Raw genomic sequence first — 15,810 nt, 5'->3', positions numbered from 1 at the left:
CATAGGGCCCATATAGTCCAAGCCAACAGTTGGCATGTTCACAAATTTGTTCTCTATATTCTCATATTGGCAAAATTATGATCTTGGAATGATCTGTGTGGATGAAAGCATTTGAGGCCCTGAATAACTAAAGCATTCAGACCTCAATCTAATGCAGCGTGGGGACAAAGTTAATGGCTATTTTGGTGCTCTCTGTAAGAAGGAGAGAAATAGCCTCATTCATCTTGGGCTGGGTCCCCTCCCAGCCCCATGAAGCAAGACTGGGGCTAGAGCAGGTTTTGAGGATTTGAATTTCCCCTGCTTTCCCTTTTGTAGCTGGGCCTGGAGTGGTAATTTCATGTGGCCTCTTATAAAGGTCTGGAAGAATGGATGGATAAAGGGTGACAGAGGGAAGCTTTTCTTTGGTTCCCTGAGGTAAACACTAACTTCTTCAGAATTGGAATTGTTGATTATGGAAGCCTTCTGCTAACCCTACCCCTTCTTTTTGAGACTGAGAAAATGGCAGCCCCTTGAGAGCAGGCAACCTAGGGTTGCTGTTATAGACCTTTGCCTTCCTGTTCTGTGACTGTTACAAAGATGTGATGCTTGGTTGTGTTAGAGGAGTCTTGAGATGCTCCTGCAGATGTGACAAGATAAATGCCAGGGAAGAGAAAGGAAGGAAGGAACCAAGTAAGCGAGGATGGATCCTCTGCTGAAAATTCGCTGTGGGACTGCACAGGTTCTCCTGAGACCTCAGCCTTCTTGATTAAAAGTGAAATGTGTCCTCCAAAGTCCCTGATGGTGACCGAGTAATAAATCTGATGTCTTTGGGAAGTTTGTGGAAGTTAGTGTAGTAAAAGTCTAATTGTAACTGGAAGGCAAAAGCCAGAAGCCTCAGATTCCAGCCCAATTTTGGCCCACACTGACTGTGGGACTCAAGCCACATTGTAGTTTAGATAGTTCAGAGAAAGTGCTGACCTGTCTGGATTCCTTCAGCAAGGTAATCTCTGATGTAATTATCCCATGAGTCCTTATGTTCCTCTCATTGTATGAAAATGTATGAATGAGATGAACAGTTTGTGTCATCCAAAAGGCAGTGTTCTTTCATCAAACCACATGACCAGTCCACCAAGTGTGTGGTACAGTATGTTAATTTGACCTATAACTGTATTGTGTACACAGACCAGGTGAAGGCAAGAGCTATGAGAAAAGTCATGGTCAGCACTAGCTAGACTTAGTTTCCAAGAACAATCAAAAACAAAACTTCAAGAAATATCTAAGATTAGAAAACAGGCAACTGGAGAAAACAAAGATACTTGTGATTCTTTCATCTGAGAAAGGGACAGCCATGAAAATCTGTGAACCTCAGAATTCAAAAAGACTTCATGAATTTGATTTTATTCACAGGCCCTGGAGAGAGAAGACATAAGTAAACCATTGCCCTTGAGGCGCTTGGATTCCTCTGGAACAGACATTAGCATTTTCATTTATTTCAAAATGGCCCTCAGAATCATTTCTAATAACTAGGGTGATGGATCAGAGGTACTTCCTGACAAATTTTGGATTCAGAATTCTTTGATTTGGCCATTGTTGAATTGGACAACTGAGGGAGATTGGGCAACATCCTGCTCTAGAGACCTTTGTCTGTGTATCATTGAGTTGATGTGGCTGGTGGCTGACCTCTCACACTGCAATGTGGATAGTTTCACAATGTCCACACTTTGTTTCTAGCATGAAGCAGTTATAATACTTACTAAAGTCAGATACTTTGTCTCTTGAAGAACAATATTCTCATTTTTCCTATTAACATTTTCAGGGGATGGGGTGGAGGGAAGGAATGATTGGGAAGGTTAAATAAGTGGGCATTAGGGTTAGGGTTAGGGTTAACCCTTCTTCCTATTCCCCACAACTTGCCGCTGTTAGGACAATTCATACACTATAAAAGTTGGAAATACTGCTTTGGGTGAGTAGGAGTGAAATAAATGACCAGCTATGTTACCTGTCCTTCCTAAAGGGTTCATAGCTGCCATAACCTACATTGGGCCAGACAGTTGTGGTGCATGTTGGGGTACAATAGAAAATGCCTCCCCTTTATATAACCCCCAGACTAGGATATAGAGAAGCGGACCCTGCTCACTAATTCAGTGTTTTCCCCCAGTTTGGAAGACCTAATGCCCAGACTTTGTGATCCAACTTGTTGAGGATTAGTCTGTTGAGTGGATTAATTAGGGGAGGGAGAACAAAGTGAAGCTAAGTAAATATTTGGGCCTCCACAAGAAGAGAAGGAGCTGTTGCTTAAATTACTTCTTACAGGATTGACTTTAGGCAGGCATGATCACGCAGGCAACGGGCTAGAGAAGGTGCTACACTGGGGTAGGGCCTGGCATCTGCCCCCTCTAGCCTGGGCTTATGATCCAGTCAATAGGGGGGATGTAAACAAAGGTGGCCACACTCTCATGCACCCAAACATCAATCACCTCTTCAGTAGAACACCCCCACATGGGTAGCTGCCACAACCCTTCCATGCCTCCTCATGCCAAGTGCTTCCTATCCATTCCTCCCAAGGAACTGGTGGACTGGAGGCCCTTTTTATATAGTGTCTATATGTCATCAGTATTCAATTGCTTGGCCAAGACCAGCTCACTTCCATTTCCATTCATCCCACAAGTCCTGGGTGTCTTTTCCACCATGATTCATACGAGTTCTGATTAGACAAAATTGGAAAGCTGAGCATTGACCCTGAATTCAGGATCCTCCTTTTGCCTTGGACTATAGATACATCTGTTCCCCTGATGGCCCCTTGGCAGAAGGACTGACCTGTACCACCCCCCACATCCCCTGGGCCCGCCTTTGGTGATGCTGCATTTCCTACATGATTTCTCTGAGGTCATGCAGACAACATGCTGATGCCCACACGTACATCTCTCCAAGGTCTTCTGGTCACCATCAATTTTAGTTTTCAGAGATTGTCCATGTTGATTCACAGCAATGCCATGTCTCTGAGGAGATATGCCCAATGATACTCAACCCAGCCCTGACTGGTACAAAGGACCAGTCCAGGGGACAAGGGGAACAAAGACAGCTGGATGGTTCAGTGAATGGAGCCCAGAGTCAGGAAGACTCCAGTTTGCATCCTGCCTCACAGACTTCCTAGCTGGGTGAGCTTAAACTGTTGATCCCAGTTTCTTCATCCATTGAGTGGGGAGTGATGATGGAACCTGCCTAATAGAGTTGGGAGGGCCAATAGCCTATGGGAGGTGCTTTGCAAACCCAAAAGACTGGGTGAATGCTAGCTATGATTATTGACAATAATTATTTTTAAATTGTTTTTATTTAGTTAAGACAATGGGGTTAAGTGACTTGCCCAAGGTCACAAAGCTAGACAGTTATTAGGTGTCTGAGGCTGGATTTGAACTCGGGTCCTCCTGACTCCAGGGCCAGTGCTCTATCCACTGCCCCAATTCCACCTAGCTGCCCCTATTCATAATGATTATTAATAATCCTCTATTAGGACAGGGCAACAGTAGAATCATGTGACTGGCTAACAATTAATTGATGGAAAGAAGCAAAGGGCTGGTGGAGTTGGCAAACGTGATGGCCAAGAGTCAGGAGTGTGAAGCAGGGTTCAGGAAAAGGGATAAGCTGAATTTGAAATTTGTTGGCTTGGAGGTGCTAGCTACTGCTTCAGAGAGGGGAGAATCCAGAGAAAATGGATATTTTGAGTAAAGAGAATGGTACAAATTGTGGTTCCCATTGTTAATGGTGCTGCTTCATGTAATTAGAACAAAATTCTATCAGAAAGGTGGGATCCTGCAGAACCATAATATAGGCTTAAGAGTAGATGGCATGAGAAGGATCTGATTCAAGAATGACCTCAAACATTTACTAACAGTGTGAACCTGGACAAATCACTTAGCCCTGCTTGTCAGAGGTGCAGGGGAAACAGAAGACCTTGAAGATGTTTATCTTGGGGAAGAGAAGACAGCGGGCCCATGATAGCTGTTGTCCTACATCTGCAGGTTTGGAGAAGAGAGATTAGCATAAATGTGAGGGATGGACCTTTCAGAGAAGGAAAAGCCTCCTAGACGTGTCTGAAAGCAGATTCAAAGAGGCTCAGGAGGCAGGGAGTCCTCCCCTCATTGGAGCCTTTACACAGCTGCTGGAGGACGTCCCTTACAGATGCTCAGACACTGTCCGGGCTGGACCGGGCCAGTGACTGCTGAGACTCCCAGTTCTGAGGGAAAATCTGTTATTCTGTGATTCCAAGTTTCCCAAGCAGCAGTTTCTCCATGGGCACCCAGAAGTTCTGGATCTGTCTTCCAAATGAGTCTCGGTAGAATTGACATCAGAGCCATGGATCCACCAGATTCAGCGACATACTCTCTCCTCTGCTGCTCCTCCCCCTGAGACCCTCCCCAGTTTTACAGAGCAGTTTGTGAATGCCTTGAGCAAAGGGACTCATTTGATTATTTGTTGCTTTATTTTGGGCCTTTTTTCATCTCCCCAGGCTGTGGGGCAATGGGAGTGCTCAGTAAATATCCTTTCACTTGACTTCTGGGGATTGCCCACATTTTCCAGGATCCCCAGCCCCGGGTGAGTGGTCTTCTGCCATTAACTTCCCAACTGCTCCGTTTTCCTTGACTGTCTCTGTGTAATGAGGCGACTACTGGCCATGTTCCCTTTCTTCGGGACCCTAATTGTCACGTTCTCCCTGCCATATACTGTATGATTGGCCCCAGCTTTTGATGTGTTGATGCTACACGTTGGCCACAGACCCGTGTCAATGGGCCTGTTCTGGTTCATGTGAAAATCAACCCCTTTTTTGTGTCCCCCGTTGACAGGATGTTACAATACCATTAGCATTTGCAAAGGGAGGCTCTGTCCGAGGGCTCGACCACAGGCCGTGGGCTGCTCAGTTTGTGCTGCTCTATTATGTGGGAGACACAAAGAAGGCGGAGGCCGGCAAAGGCCTGTCAAACCTCCAAATGGAGCTCGGCCCCGAAACCTCCTTCTGCTTTACAGCCTCTCTTGTTCCCTGGCCCAGGCCTGGCGTTGAATGGGCTCTGAGGTAGGTAAATGAATGCAGGGTATGGTCGGCACATGATTCCTTTCTGACCTCATCCCTGTACCATTTGTTTCCAGCCTTGTAGGGGGAGAGGAGGACATTGGGCCTGCTTTTGTTTCCCATCATTTTCTTGCAGGTTGGGGAGTTAATGGAGACTTTGTCTGGAGGCAGCTAAGCAGAAAGAACACTGTTGCTGCAGAGGCCGCAGTGGAGTCGGGCCACCTCGGTAGTAGCATCACAACGATGGGCGCAGAGAAGTCGTCCAGTGGCTCACAGCAATCAGCTTGGCTCCAGTCTTCATGGAAGTCATAAAAATGCGCTGGCCACCAATTGGAGCCTCAGCTATGTCTCAAGAGAACAGAACCCCACATGGGCCCTTGTGGTCCTTCCACAACTGCCAGGGCCTCCCCACCTCCTTCCTGATCTCTTTTGTCACCTCCATATGTACCCACTGTTCTCCCAGGTAGACACCTTTAGCCCCTCAAGAGCAGGAACTTATCCATAACTATCGACCATTATCCAAGGACTTTTTTTTGAGGAGCCCTGACCAAGTTTTGTGGTTTTTGACCCTGAACTTAATTATATTCTTCATTACATCATAGACCTAAAAATAGAAGGGGCTTTAAAGGCCATAGGACTAGAACCCTTCATTTTACAAGTGAGCAAACAGGCACAAAGAGATGGAGGGTCTTGTCCAGAAAATATGTGAGACTGAGCTCTAACCCACCCCTTCAGACTCTAGGCCTGGAACCCCATCCATTATCTATCATGTACTGTCCTAACTGGCCAACTGGGCCAAGAGGGCTTGGATTCCACTCACAAATCTTGTCATTCAGACTCTGGTGAGGCTGGGAGCCACCCCCAGACTCCTAGGACAAACTAGCCTTAGCCTGACCACCTACTCAAACCCAACTGCTAAGGGGGGGTACCCTCAGTGTATGTTCCAAGGGGACCAGCCTCTGCTGAACCCAGGAAAAGTCTGTTCAATTAAAGGTATATTACAGGACTCAGTCCTCTTCATCTTCCATTCCATACTAACACTCCAACCCCTTGTACCCCCAACACCTACCGCTGCAATTACAGGTTTAGGGTATCCAGGTTTGGGCAGGACTGGTCTGATGGAGAACAAGTTTAACTCCAGGAGAACAGGGTGTTCCTGGGACAATGACTGCCCATCAGCATTCCTTCAAAAGAAAAGAAAAAATAGAACTTTGAGCATCCAGGTGGCCCATGGCAAGGTTGTCAGTGGATGATATTTCTTTTTTTATTTTTATTTTTATTTGTTAGTTTTTGCAAGGTGATGGGGCTAAGTGGCTTACCCAAGGCCACACAGCTAGGTAATTATTAAGTGTCTGAGGCTGGATTTGAATTCAAGTCCTTCTGACTCCAGGGCCAGTGCTCTATCCACTGCACCACCTAGCCACCCTGGTGATATTTCTCATAGAAAAATAATGCCCTAAAATTAAGTGACCATTTTCTTGGTTGACCAAGAGCTGAGTCTGGAGGGATATTTCTGAAAAATTCCCAAGATCCTCGGGACACTTCCACTAATCCATACCCCAGAAGGAGAAGAGAGAAGAGGCATCCTGCGGCTCTCTACACTCCTCTGATCTCCTCAGGATGCCAGCCAGGAAAGGGCCACCTGAAGAGGCTGAAGAAGCTGGCTCAGCCAGAGCTTCACATCAGCTGGTGACTGTCAGAGAGGGGAAAAATTCCTGTCTGCTGGCACTTTTTTTCTTATGTGGAGATGTGAGATTTTGGAAGAAAACTATAAAGACCTAAGCTTCCTAGATAGCTCTTTGTAGGCATTTGGGCAGCTAGTTGGCACAGTGGGTAGAGCCCTGGCTTTGGAGTCAGGAGGACCGAGTTTGAATTTGGCCACATTGTTATTAGCTGTGTGACCTTGGGCAAGTCACTTAATTGTGACTGCCTCACATCCAGGGCCACATCCAGTGGAACTGATTACTATCTGACCAGTGGACCCAGATGACTCGGGAGGAGAAAGTGAGATTAGCACAGCCCCTCTCACTCAAATCCAATCCATGTGCTTGTCTTGGTGGCACCTCCCCGATGTCTTGGTCTTTGATAATGAAGGTCAATCATCATCATCATCATCATCACTTTGGCATCAATAGGGAGGCTGACTAGGGAGGAGAGAGACCAGAGGCAGGGGAGGTAGGGGGGGATGCCCTGCAGGGAGACAATTCTTGTCATAATTCAGGTGGGAGTATTATGATCTTGAAATAAGGTGGGGGCTGTATGAGAAGAGAGAAAGGGAAGGGGGAGAATGAAAGCTGATGCCTAAGCTGGAAGCTGGGGTGATTGGCAGGAGTCTGGTGTCCTCAATAGGAAGAGGGGAGATGATGAATATAATGTATGAGTGTGTGGATGTATACATAGATATATGGATTATATAGGTAAATGTGTGTACGTGTGGGGGGGGCATATGGTCCAACTTGTTGAGAGGTTGCTAAGGATTAAGAACAGACCCCAAGGCTTGAGGATGAAGCAACCACTGGTGCCTTGGAGAGGGTGGTTCCATGAATGAAGGCCATGGGAGCAGAGGAGGTCAATCACCTGTGGGTTTTCAGGGGCTCTCCACATGCAGTCAGAGGACTCTGTAAAATGATGGGGTGGACACGGTGGCCATTGAAGCCCCTTCCCCCTACATCTGTAATACAATGAAACTGTAGATCCAAGTCTTCAGATATAGCAGTGGGGGTGGAGGGCCAAGGGAGACTGAATGTCTAGAAAAAGGGGAGAGGGGACCTGAACCAAAATGGAGGAAGTTGTCTGGAACAGCCCAAAGTCTCCTTCTGGGCCATTGTTGATGGAAACTCCATCAGTCAGTGAACTCACTCTGACCCACCCATAGGCTTCTACATTTCTCTCTTGCTGGATGAATACTGGTCACTAAGCCTGTCCTGAGCAGGGGAGGTGACCAGTAGGGAGTGAGGAAGCCAGGACCTTGGGAATGAGCCCAAGAAGATGATCCATGTGTCAGTGAAGGACTGGGGGAAGGGAGATCAGAGAAAAGGGGAGGTCAGTGAGCAGCCCCCTCCCTGATAACTATGAGTGGGGTCCAGATTTCTCATGAAAAGGGCTCTTGATGGAAAGGATTAGGGGAATATTCATGACTGGAAGTTCAGCAGGTGACACCTGAGGGCTGACCCACTCATCCTTTGGGCAAACAGTCCCTCCCTAGTGATTGAGAGGCAGCAGGAGCATCGGTTGCCAGGCTGACCGGCCCCTGGCCTGCCCTGGCCTGGCCTCCCTTGCCTCCCCTCCCCATAGATTGTTCCCTGGGCTGGCCTTTCTTCTCTCCCACTGGCTCTGAGCAGAAGCCAGGCTCCAGCCTTTCATTCCCAAAAAGCAGAGGAGCAGGAGTGGGGTGGGGGAGCATGGAGGGGGGTGGGGGGGAGCAAGACTGGAGTTTTGATCAACAGAATGGTATCTTAGCATCGGAGACCTCCCTTAGCAAGGGGAAGAAAAGGCCTTTCTCCAGTAGCGGGGGGGCGGGCGGGGGGGAAGGCTTTGTCCTTCCCAGGCAGGGGGAGGAGGTGGTCCCGAAATCTCTGTGAGAGGAGCCTCAGGGAGCCTTGATCCACTTCAGATTGGGGGAATTGGGGGCTCCCTTGGGCTCTGTGAAGATGGAAGGGCTGGGGGGGGCCCATCTGCAAGGACCCGGGCTAGCCTTGATGATTGATGCCAATGGCCCAAAGGTCAACATGCACTGGACTCTGAGAGGACCCAGTCACCTCCCCTGACACGGGGGCAGCATTCTCTTTGTCTTTCTGAAGCACAGTTGGAGGCAGCTAGGTGATGCAGGGGCCAGATTGCTGGGCCTGGATTCAGGAGGACTTGAATTCAAGGCCTGGTCACTCCATCCTGCTGACCTCAGTTTCCTCATCTGTAATAAGGGATTACCAACAGCTTCTACCTCCCATAGTTGCCATGAGCATCAAATGAAAGAATAATTGTAGGGTGCTCAGCATAGTAACTGAGTCACAGGAGTGCTATGTAAATGTTAGCTATTTTTATTATTACCTTCATTATTATTGGAGATATTCAAACCTCCTTCCATCTTTTTCATTCCCTTTCCCGGCCACAGGACACTACCTGGGTTGGGGAGCAAGAGGCCCCCAGCCCACATTTTCCCAGATGCCAGGGGTTGGAACCAGTCTTCTAAACCCTGATGGAGCTCACTGATCTCTAGTATTGTAACAGTCCGCATCCTCCCAAGGGCCAAGAAGAGCAAGCCTAAGCCCCCACCCCATCATACACCCAGTCCCGATATGACTTGGAGGGAGAGTCAAGTCCAAACCCCTTGGAAAAGTCTGGTTTTATTTGAGAAGAGCCTGCTTCCTTCGTCCAATTGTTAACAGCTTTGCACTGGCTTGAGAGGACGGCCCCCGTGCCCCCACCCGTTCCTTTGGCAGTATCTGGGGGATGGGTGAGAGTGATGAGGGCCTGGTGAGGGCTGGGGGCCAGTGCAGCCACCAGCCCCTCCCCCCATCTCATACACGGGCTAATCTCATGCCAAGGATATCCTCGTGGACGGTCCTCTGGGGAGGACATGGCGGCCGGTCAATCCGGTTTCTCTCTGATAATTGATGAAGTTAAGTCAACAGAGTGAGGCGGGCCAGCTAGTCCGGGGCTTGGCAAATATTGAGCCAGCGTCTTCACCGCTGGAATGTTGTTGACCAGCACGAGATGGCGGCTTTGTGCCCTTTGTCGCCATGAAGTGCGACTTGGCGGAGTCGGGCCTAACACCCTCTGTACACAGAAGGGGGGTTGTGATCCCGAGTGGCAGATGTTTACTCGGCCGGGCTAAGCCACTAGGCTGCTCTCAGAGGCCGCATGCTTCCTCTGCCATGGCGACTCCCCGTGACCGTTGAAACAAACCCACCTCTTCTCTTCTCCTGTCAACATTTTGTTGATATATTTTGTTTTGGGGAAAGTGAGTCAGACCTGGAGGACTTAATCGTAGGGAGCAGGTAAAGACATCCCCCCACCTATTCAGGGGAGCACCTCCTCAGTCCTTGTAGCCTGGGAGAGTTGCCAAGAGTACAAAGAGTGTTCAAGTGACTCGTTCAAGGTCACACAGTCAGAACGGGTCAGAAGTGGGCTGGAAGCCAGGCTATTCTGTCCACTAAGTCACCCCGTCTTCCTACGATAATGCAGATGACAGCACAGAGTTGTTCCAGTGGCTCATCTGCCCCAGTACAAGACTCGCCTGCTCTCATCAGAGACGAGCACCCATTGGCAGGATTGGGGGCTTCTTGGTTTCCTGCCTTGCCCTCAGACCCAGGGGCAGACTCTGTTGGTCTGTGAGGAGGCAAGCTGGGCCCCGGGTCCTCTGATGGGAGCAAGGAGGAACCTGGCAAATCAAGTGGGGTCTCTCGAGTGAGACTGGAGTGGGGGCTCTCAACCAGGGGCCTGTGGACTTGTAAAAACAACAGTGCCTGTTTCAGTATGACTGGCTATTTATAATCCTGTGGATTTATTTTGTGCATTTCAAAGCCTTGTTAAAGAAGGTTGGGAGCCAATGAAGTTGCCAGCAGGTAGTGGGAGAGGGAGGGAGGGAAGAAAGTCTTCATCCAAAGATGGTTGAGGGCAAGGGAGGGACCCCGGGGAGCTGGAAGTCAGGAGAGAGCCTGGTCTAGGGCCGGGCCCAGGGCCTGGGGGGAGCATCGTCCAAGAGAGGAACAGGGAGAGGGCCATGGTGACTGGGCGCCAACAGTGGAGAGGTGATGCTGGCGTGGTGAGACAGGAGATGAAATCCCGAGGGCAGGTTGGGAGGGGTCAAAAACGGATTAGAGCCACGTCCCAGGACATGACCTATAGAAACAAGGGACACAGTGAATGGGGTTTGCTTATGATATGACTTGAAGTGATGGTAGGGATGGAGAGACAAACTGACAGAGAGACAGAGACAGAGACAGACAGAGCAGGGCAGAAGGCAGCAAAGCAGAGTCAGGAGGCTCTGATTATACTCCAGATGGAACAGAGAAATCCAGCCCCCACCTCCACATACCCCAAGGATGCTGGGACAGCTTGTCCAGTGGAGGAGGGGTACTGTTTGTTCTGCTGGACCCTGGAGCTTGGAGCTGTGTCTTTGATGTTGATGTTGGGACAAATTTCTGTTTGTTTGTTTTTTTAGGTTAGTTTTATTTTGTTTTGTTTTGTTTTGAATTTTTCAAGCCAATGGGGTTGGGTGACTTGGCCAAGATCACACAGCTGGATAATGATTAAGTGTCTGAGGCTGGATTTAACTCAGGTCCTCCTGACTCCAGGGCCAGTGCTCCATCCACTGTGCCACCTAGCCACCCTGAAGGACAAATTTCTTAGCCTTGAGATCTGTCCCAAATTGGAAGGGTCCACTTCAAGTAGTGAGAGGCCCATCCTCAGAGATATGCAAGTAGAGGCTAACCAATCATTTGTCAGAGAGGGAATCCTTGTCCAGGTACAGTTGGGACACAAGTCTCTGAGGATTTCTCAGCATAGAGATCTGGGCTTTTTCCTTGTTGTCTTAATCCAGGTTACTCAGCTGGGATAAAAGACAAGTTCAAATGCCTTTTGTGTTTTTAACTGTCTGTTCTCTAAGATGAAAAGAGAGGAAATGTCCCCTATGGGAGTGGGTGCTGTCAGCCAGATCTTCCTTCCCTGACAGAGACAAGGAGACAGAGACAGACAGAGAGAGAGACAGAGACAGAGATAGAAACAGAGTGTGTGAGAGAGAAACAGAGAGAGAGACACCAAGACACAGAGAGAGAGAGAGAGAGAGAGAGAGAGAGAGAGAGAGAGAGAGAGAGACAGAGACAGAGACAGAGACAGAGAAAGAGATGGAGAAAGAAAGAGACAGACAGAGAGATAGAGACAAGAGAGAGACAGAGATAGGGAGACAAAGAGAGATAGAGAGAGAGACATACAGAGAGAGAGAGAGAGAGAGACAGAGAGACAGAGAGACAGAGAGAGATGGAGAGAGAGACAGAGAGACAGAGACAGAGAGAACGACTTTGCTGTGCCACCTCCGCTGCCCTGCCTCTCCCTGGTCAGTAAGCTCCAGTGGCTCCATCTCACCTCCAGGTTAAATACAAAATCCTCTGTTTAATGTTCAAACCTTCCTGACACCCCTCAAACCTTCCCAGGTTTCTTGCACGTTCTCTGACACACCCCATCTTTTCCGTGGATGCTGGCCTGGATCAGCCTTCCCCTCAACCCTCTCTCTCCTGACTCCTGGCCTTCTCTCTGGCTGTGCCTCTCCTAGGATGCTTCCTTCCTCCTCCTCCTCCTCTTCTGACTTTCCTGGCTTCCTCCTTGGTCCACCTGAAGAATCTTCTTTTCCAGGAATCTCTCATCATTCTGGAGCCTTCCCCTCTTTGCTATTTCCTATGTATCCAGTCTACAGATTTTTACAGAGTATTTGCTTGTTGTCTCCCCATTGGATTGTAAGCTTCTGGAGGGCAGGGGCTCTTCTTTGCCCCTTTTTGTAGCCCCCAGTTTGCAGCCCCATGGTCTGCCTGCCTCACATGTGGGTCCTTGCTGATTGGCTGACTGCTGTCCCTGGTCTGGGCTTGGGTGTAGATCCTTCCCTGGTGAGGTGTGTGCCCTCTCTTCTATTTTTGGTCATTTCTCTCATTATAAGTTAGTCAATTACAAATGGTCAAAGGATATGCAAAGGCAATTTACAGATGAGGAGATCAAAGCAATCCATAGCCATATGAAAAAATGCTCTAAATCATTAATTATTAGAGAAATGCAAATTAAAGCTTCTCTGAGGTACCACCTCACACCTCTCAGATTGGCCAGTATGACCAGGAAGGATAATGATCATTGTTGGAAGGGATGTGGGAAATCTGGGACACTATTACACTGTTGGTGGAGCTGTGAACTCATCCAACCCTTCTGGAACTATGCCCAAAGGGCAACAAAAATGTGCATACCCTTTGACCCAGCAATACCACTACTGGGTCTATACCCTGAAGGGATGAGGAAAAAGGGTAAAAACATTTCTTGTACAAAAACATTTATAGCAGCCCTGTTCATGGTGGCAAAGAATTGGAAATCCAGTAAATGTCCTTTAATTGGAGAATGGCTTAGCAAACTGTGGTCTATGTATGTCATGGAACACTATCGTTCTATTAGAAACCAGGAGGGACGGGATTTCAGGGAAACCTGGAGGGATTTGCATGAACTAATGCTGAGTGAGATGAGCAGAACCAGAAAAACACCGTACACCCTCACAGCAACATGGGAGTGATGTTCAACCTTGAAGGACTCACTCATTCCATCAGTGCAGCAATTGGGAACAATTTTGGGCTGTCTGCAAAGGAGAGTGCCATCTGTATCCAGATAAGGAGCTGTGGAGTTTGAACAAAGTGCAAGGACTATTCCCTTTAATTTAGAAAAAAAAAAACAGGTAGCTTATTGTCTGATCTTGTCACCTCTTAGACTTCTCTTCTCTTTAAGGATATGATTTCTCTCTCATCACACCCAATTTGGATCAAGGTACAACATGGAAACAAAGTAAAGACCGACAGAGTGCTTTCTGGGGGGGGTTGGGGGAGGGAAGCAAGATTGGGGGGAAAATGTAAAACTCAAATAATATCTTTAATAAAAATAAATTTAAATTAAAAAAATAAATTAGTCAATTAGTGTTGTGGCTAATTTGTGCCAGGCTCTTTGCTAAGCTACGCCCCCCAAAAAAGGCCTTCAAGGAGCTCCCAGTTTAGGGGACCAATGGCAAGGAAAAGGCAAGATGACCTTGGTCCTGCCCAGGAGCCTGTGTTGGGTCCATCCCTGACATGCTCAGTAATGATAGATGCGAATCCATGCAGACTCTCTGGCTTCCACTATTCTCTCCCCACTAGCTCTCTGACTCCCACTGTTCGGGGGTCATTTGCAAAACCTGGTAGTTCTAATTGTGCTTTGAGATCTCTTCCCTGGGGGGAAGGAGGGCAGGTCCTTTCCCTTCTTCATCCTATGATTATCTATTTTTGCACAAAGAGAGGAAGAAGTTGGAGGATCCAGGGGAAGAAAATATGTCCATCAACCCACCCTTGGATCCCAAAAGCACAGTCTCCCAAAACTGCCAGGAGGTTCTTGGGTCCCAGAGACCATGAGTTGGTACCTTCCTTTGAATGCCACCCAGGACCCCTTCCTATGCCTTCCTGAAGGATCCTTGATCTGCCCCTTCTATAGAACCCCCAGCCTGGTTGGGGGGGGGGCATTGTGGTAAATGAGATCCCAATCTAACAATGAAGACCCTCCATTGTAATGCCCAATGGATTGCTTAGCCCAATGGGCAGATCAAGGCAGGTGGGCAGCGTTTGGGAAGCCCGGCTCTCCAGGTCACGTTTTTCTTGTGAGTCCTTGCCTTGCCACTATTGTGTGGGCAGGCCTGGGGCTCCTCGTGTGGCCTCCCCCCTCCTCCCCGCTGGCCATTGATCATGTAGATGAAGGACAAAGTGTCCGGTGTCAAGCCAGCACTTTGGGGGACGGGGCCCTCATTGTCTGCCTGGTTTCTTTGACCACAAAGGCAGCTGCTGTCAACTCCCCAGCCCAGGACCCAAAGCAAGGCTGCAACTTTCCAAGCAGAACAAGGGCTCAACTGTCCTGGCAGCTTGGCTGCAACATTCACAGCCTCATCCCCAACTTGGGCTGGCAACAAAGACATTCCCCCCATAGTTCAACCTTTCATTTCCCCTGATCTGGGAACACAAATGGAGGCAGGGCGGTGGAGAGACCGGGGGAGGGGAGGGCAGGGTTCCAGCCGGCCCTGAAGAAAGGGGGCTGTCCTGGCCCACACCTGGGACACCTCTCCTGAGTAACCAGCCCCCAAATTAAAGAGGCCAAGCCCCCAGAGGGATCGGGAGAATCGGAGAATCCAACCACAGCCTCTCCCCAACTTGGAGATGGCAAAAATGGAGAATGGGAGAGAGTTAATGAGCTTCCAGAGTCCTGAGGGAGAGCTGGTCTGAGGCAAGATGGAAAGCCAAATCCTTCTGATGCCACCCCTCCACCTTCCTATCTCAAGGATCCAGGAGCCCCAGATGCCCCAACCTGGTCCTTGAGGATGATGGGGGCCCTGGGCCACCTGAACTTCACCTTAGAAGGGAAAAGAGACCAAGGACATTTGGTTCCCATGCTTCCAGAAGAAAATGAGGATGTGGAGAGACCCTCCCTCCCTCAGGGCCAGCACCCAGCTGCCCCTTTTCCCCAGACTAGTCAGTCCATTCTCCCCTGGGACATGGGTTCAAAGATATATGGGAGAAGTGGTAAGAAGTGGATAAGACATGGAGCCAGGGAGCCTGTCCTTGTGGCCAAATTCTGGATGCTCTCCGACCTTCAGGGTCACCACCTGTAAAATGGCCAGAATCCCCTCTGTCGGTTCCTCTCCCTCACAGGATTAGCAGGTAGGGAACTAATGTCGTGGAAACCAAAGCCTTCCTGAGCCTTACTGGGTCATCAAAATGTCCAGAATCATTATTCTTACCCAGCCTGGGATCCCAAAGCCCGAACCAACCACAGCCAGGAGAAGAGTGTGTGTCCTGACCCGACCAGACACACACATACATGCAGCCACATGCATGCATATATTCTCACATCTGTGCAGTGAGTAGATGTGTGTACACATATGTCCCCATTGGGGATCCTGCTGAGGGGCTCCACCTGTCCCCCTTTCCTGGGCATCACCTGCAACCAGCCCTTCAGTCTTTCTCTCCTTTCCTCCCACTTTCTCTCTTCCTCTTCTTCTTCTCCCT

Source organism: Macrotis lagotis, chromosome 6, assembly GCF_037893015.1.
Source record: "Macrotis lagotis isolate mMagLag1 chromosome 6, bilby.v1.9.chrom.fasta, whole genome shotgun sequence".
Taxonomy (NCBI): domain Eukaryota; kingdom Metazoa; phylum Chordata; class Mammalia; order Peramelemorphia; family Peramelidae; genus Macrotis; species Macrotis lagotis.
The sequence above is the reverse complement of the archived record's forward strand: the minus strand, read 5'-3'. Positions refer to the sequence as shown.